Here is a 6000-nt window from a genome sequence, read left to right on the forward strand (position 1 = left end):
GCTATTCAAACCTCTTCGCTCAGGTTGGGTGTTAAGGCAGATGACCCCTCATGCGATCCTGATCGAACCAAGTTCCAGAACGCCCTGTAGTCGCGTCCATCGAGGGTATCTTTTATATTTGCCCATCTTAGGGCCTTCCATTCCAACTTTGACTCTGTAATAATGCTTTTATATGACAGTCTTGCTACTCTAATACTCTGAACAGGGCCTGTTTTATCCTCCCTGACAAGAGCACGTTTAGCCTCCCTACAGGTTTTAGTAAACCACTGGTCCTGGTTTTTTGGCCGAGCCCTCTTATTGGCTGGCTTGAAAAAGCAATCAGCTAGAGAGGTGATAAGATTGGTATGGAAGTGCTCAAGTGCTACAAAGTAGGAGGAATCGTAGTTGGCCAAAAAGATTGAAAGCCTCTGCTAGGGAAGAGGCAACGTGATGGTATAGCTCCACTACTTTGTCCGGTGCTAGTACAAACTTAGCCCACCTGATGCGTCTACCTCCTGCCACAGTAATTAGATTGGGGTTAGTGTATAGGTCGTGCTCCCTCAATCCAAGTTGGTAACCCAATGCAGATTTTAGTTCTAGCGAGAGAAGGTTGTCGTCACTGTCCACCCTCTCAATCACACTAAAGGTCCTGATTTGTGACCAGAGTTCTACATTGACCATAATATAGTCAATGGTTGTAGTTTTCCCCGGTCTGTTATAGGTAAACTTCCCAGGAACGTCGGGGGGAATTCTACCATTACAGGCTCTTAGGGAGTGGGAAACTAGAAGCTTATTAATCTGCAAGGCCAGTGGAGTCAGACGCTTTGCTAGATGCACAAGTTACTACTTGTGTAACGATATATCTGTAAGAGACATTAGTTAGTGATAGATTCCGTACCTTAGAATATCCCCAGGCGTCAGACTGGATCCGGAAACTTTTGCGTAGCAGTACCCTTGCGCGTCGTTAGGCGTCGTCTGCGGCTCCGCGTCCGTCGTCGGCGTCGTGGGCGGCGTGATGACGTCGTCGGAGTACTTAGACGCCGCCTCCGCGTGCTGACGTCAGTTCTTAGCCACAGCTTTTCCGCGCCAGAAGCGCAGAGCCATGACAAAAACCAACACTGGTGCCAAGAAACTAGGGCCCTGAAAGGGGATGACCTTAACCCTAGATATCGGTTTGCAGAACGGGGAGGATGGGTGGGTCGGTAAGGAATCTATCACTAACTAATGTCTCTTACATATATATCGTTACACAAGTAGTAACTTGTGTATCTGAAAGAGACACGTTAGTGATAGATTCCTTACCTTAGAATAGATACCCCAGCAATACCATCCCCGTGGTGGTGGGTCTGCAAACCAATAATCACACCAGAAAGTCCTGGAGGACGGAACGGCCAAAATAGCCGTCCCTCCGGACTTGACTGTCCAGGCAATAGTGTCTTGCAAACGTGTGCAGCGAGGCCCACGTAGCTGCCTGGCAAATGTCCTGCAAGGGCACACCTCGGCCCAAGGCAGTAGTAGTGGCTGTGGCTCGAGTGGAATGAGCCCTCAGCCCAACAGGGGGTTCCTTCTTAGCTAAGGAGTAACACGCCTGGATGCACAAGATAATCCATCGGGAAATGGTCCGCTTGTGCACCGCTTTCCCTTTCTTAGCACCCGCGTACCAAACAAAGAGTTGATCATCCACCCGGAACTGTTGTGTGCGATTCAGATAAAATGAGAGCGCACGTTTTGGGTCCAGACGGTGAAGCCGCTCCTCCTCTCTCGAGGGGTGCGGAGGCGGAAAGAAGGTGGGCAACATGATGGATTGCCCAATGTGGAAGGCCGTGACTACCTTGGGATGGAAGGAGGGCCTTGTCCGTAATACAACCTTGTCAGGAGGGACTGAAAGGAAAGGAGGCTTACAAGACAGAGCCTGGAGCTCACTCACTCTCCTGGCAGAGGTGATGGCTACCAGGAAGGCAGTCTTCAAAGAAAGAAGGCGAAGAGGACAGTTGTGAAGTGGCTCAAAGGGAGCGCACATCAGAAACGTTAGAACCAGGTTCAAGTCCCACTGAGGCATCACGAAGGGGACAGGAGGAAAGGTATGAGTGATGCCCTTCAGGAATCGATTAACGATAGGGGACTTGAACAAAGAAGGTTGGTCAGGCAGCCTCAGAAAGGCTGAAAGAGCCGAAAGATAGCCCTTGACAGTGCCCAGAGCAGAGCCCTGCTGGGCAAGAGAGAGAAGAAAGAGGAGAACCTCAGAGAGAGGGGCATTGAGGGGATCCACAGCCATTGCTGTGCACCATGCCACAAATCTGTTCCACCTGCAGGCGTATACCGTCTTTGTGGAGGGACGCCTGGCTGCCAGAATGATGTTGCAAACTTCAGGAGGCAAGTCAAATGGCCTCAACTGTCGCCTCTCAATCTCCAAGCACGGAGGTGGAGACTGGACAGGTTCGGGTGGAGGACCGTCCCCTGCTGCTGCGACAGAAGGTCCTCCTGAAGAGGCAGACGAACCGGGGGATCGACTGACATACTGAGTAGCTCGGGATACCAGTACCTTCGTGCCCAGTCCGGAGCCACAAGGATTACTTGTGCCCGGTCGCGCTTGATCTTCTTCAGCACTCTGGGCAGAAGTGGTATAGGCGGAAAGGCGTACAACAGACCGCAGCTCCACTCGCGACGAAAAGCGTCTCCGAGCGAGTGCCGCCTTGGAAATTCCAACGCGCAGAACTGATGACATTGCGCGTTCTCTTCGGTGGCGAATAGATCTAACCAAGGCTCTCCCCATCGCAGAAAGAGGCCTTGCGCCACGTCCGAGTTCAGACGCCATTCGTGATCCATCGAGCACCGACGGCTGAGTTCGTCCGCCCTGGCGTTCAGAGAACCTGCCAGGTGTTGAACCATCAGAGTAACGCCCTGATGTTCCAGCCATTGCCAGAGATGCAGAGCCTCCTGGCAGAGGGACAACGACCCCACTCCGCCCTGTTTGTTGCAGTACCACATGGCGGTGGTGTTGTCCGTGAACACTTGCACTGCACTCCCTCGGACAGACGGGAAGAATGCCTTCACTGCCAGACGAATCGCCCGCAGCTCCAACAGATTGATATGGAGCCGGGACTCCGCCGGAGACCAGAGTCCTCTGATCTCCGCCTCTCCCAAGTGGCCTCCCCAGCCCTGGAGGGACGCGTCCGTCACAACTACGTGTTCCGGTTGGGGAAGGGAGAGGGATCTGCTGTTGACCCAATCGCGGTCCGTGAGCCACCACTGCAGCTGTTTCGCAGTGCCCTCCGAGATCAAGACATGGTCGAACAGGTTGCCCTGATGCTGGGCCCACTGAAACTTCAGGTCCTACTGCAGCGTCCGCATCCGCCACCGTGCGTGATGCACCAGAAGTATGCAGCAGGCCATCAGCCCCAGAAGCCGCAGCGTCAACCTGACCGAAACTCGGGATAACGGCCCGAAGATCGGAATCAGAGCCTGTATATCCCGAACCCGCTGTTCGGGCGGGAAAACCCGAAACTGCGCCGAGTCGAGAACCGCTCCGAAGAAGAAAAGCTTCTGAGAGGGGCACAGGTGCGACTTCGGCACATTGATGGAAAATCCCAGCTGGTGCAGGAGATCCGCCGTAGTCTGGAGGTGGCTGACGACTGTTTGGGGTGAGCCCGCCTTCAACAACCAGTCGTCTAGGTAGGGGAAGACTGACACCCCTAACCTGCGCAGATGAGCTGCGACCACCGCCATCACCTTCGTGAACACCCGTGGGGCGCTGGTAAGGCCGAAGGGGAGCACGGTAAACTGAAAGTGCTCGTGGCCTACCGTGAACCGCAGGTAACGCCGGTGGGCCGGCAGGACGGGGATGTGGAAATACGCGTCCTGCAAGTCCAACGCTACCATCCAGTCTCCTAGGTCTAGGGCAGCCAAGACCTGAGCCAGTGTCAGCATTTTGAACTTCTCCTTCCGGAGGAAGCCGTTGACGTTCCTCAGATCCAAGATAGGGCGTAGGCCCCCTTTGCCCTTCTTGGGTACCAGGAAGTAGTGGGAGTAGCAACCACGTCCTACTTCTGGCCCAGGAACACGCTCGATGGCCCCCTTGGCCAAGAGGGCCGAAACTTCCTCCTGCAGGAGCCGCAAGTGATCCCCCGATACGCGGTGGTGTTGCGGTGGCATGGCTTGAGGGGTCGTCTCGAAGGGGAGGGAGTAGCCCCTTCGGACGATCTGCAGCACCCACCTGTCCGAAGTGACAGTGCGCCAGTGAGAGTGGTGATGGCGAACCCTGCCTCCCACTGGCGTCACATGGGCCGAAAAGCACGGACTAGGAGGGTTTAGAGGTGGATGCCGCGGGGGCAGGTGTGGACTGACTCCGCCTGTTTCCCGACCGCCTCCACGGCGGTTTCCACGGCCGCCGCTGCGCTGGACGATCAATCAATCAATCATTCAGGAGTTTGTTAAAGCGCGACTACTCACCCGTAAGGGTCTCAAGGTGCTAGGGGTGGGGGGCGGGGGGGGCTGGGGTGTGCAGGTTCCATTCCATCAAGGAGGGGGTCTGTCGAAGAGCCAGGTTATGAGGTTTCTTGCGAAGATGGGGAGCAATGTTGTCTGTCTGAGGTGGAGCGGAAGGGCGTTCCATGTTTTGGCCGCGAGGAAGGAGAAGGAGCGGCCTCCCGATCTGGTCTTTCTGGTGCGGGGGACCACGGCGTAGGAAAGCTGGGCTGATCGTAGGGTCCTTTGGGGTGCATGGAATTTGAGTCGGCTGTTCGGGTATGCTGGTCCGGTGCCGTGGAGGGCCTTGTGTGCGTGGGTGAGCATCTTAAAGGTGATTCTCGCCTCGACGGGGAGCCAGTGGAGTGTGCGCAGGTGCTGGGAGATGTGGCAGTGTTTTGGCAGGTTGAGGACCAGTCTTGCGGCGGCGTTCTGGATGTTCTGTAGCTTGCAGATGAGGTTTTTTTTATTCCGGCGTAGAGTGCGTTGCCGTAGTCGAGTCTACTGGTGACCAGGGCGTGTGTGACTGTCTTTCGGTGTTCGAGGGGGATCCATTTGAAGGTCTTACGAAGGAGGCGGAGGGTGTGGAAGCAGGAAGATAAGACAGAGTTGATCTGGCGGTCCATTTTGAGCTCGGAGTCCAGGATGATTCCCAGGTTGCGTGCGTGGTCTGTGGGGGTTGGGGGGTTTCCAAGGGCGGTGGGCCACCAGGTGTCGCTCCAGGCGTCGGGGTTTGGGCCCATGATGAGTACTTCTGTTTTGTTGGTGTTTAGTTGAAGGCAGCTGTTTTTCATCCATTTGGCGACGACTTCCATGCCTTCTCGAAAGTTGCGGCTGGCGGTGTTGGGCTCGTTGGATAGGGAGAGGATGAGCTGGGTGTCGTCTGCATATGACACGATGTTGAGTCCGTAGGTTCTGACGATGGGGGCAAGTGGAGCCATGTAGACGTTGAAGAGCGTCGGGCTGAGGGAGGAGCCCTGGGGGACTCCGCAGGTGATCGGTGTGGGGTCCGAGAGGAAAGGGAGGAGTCTGACCCGCTGCGTCCTGTCGGAGAGGAAGGAGCAGATCCAGTCGAGGGCCTTGTCCTGGATTCCTGCATCGTAGAGTCTGCGTATTAGGGTGCAGTGGGAGACTGTGTCGAATGCCGCTGATAGGTCGAGGAGGATGAGGGCTACTGTTTCTCCTTTGTCCAGTAAGGTGCGGATGTCGTCTGTTGCAGCGAGGAGGGCGTTTTCCGTACTGTGGTTTTTTCTGAAGCCGGATTGGGAGGAGTCGAGGATGTTGTGTTCTTCAATGAATGTGGCGAGTTGGCTGTTGATGGCTTTCTCAATGACTTTCGCTGGGAACGGGAGCAGGGAGCAGGGAGATGGGTCTGTAGTTTTTGAGGTCGGTGGGGTCCGCTGAGGGTGTCGTCAGGAGGGGGTTGACCTCGGCGTGTTTCCAGTCTTCGGGGAATGAGGCGGTCACCAGGGAGCGGTTGATGGTTTGGCGGAGCATGGGTGCGATGGTGTTGGCGGCTCTGGTGGGGGCAGGGGTCCCTGGGGGCCCCTGAGTGGA

Source organism: Lissotriton vulgaris, chromosome 11 (genome assembly GCF_964263255.1).
Source record: "Lissotriton vulgaris chromosome 11, aLisVul1.2, whole genome shotgun sequence".
Classification (NCBI taxonomy): domain Eukaryota; kingdom Metazoa; phylum Chordata; class Amphibia; order Caudata; family Salamandridae; genus Lissotriton; species Lissotriton vulgaris.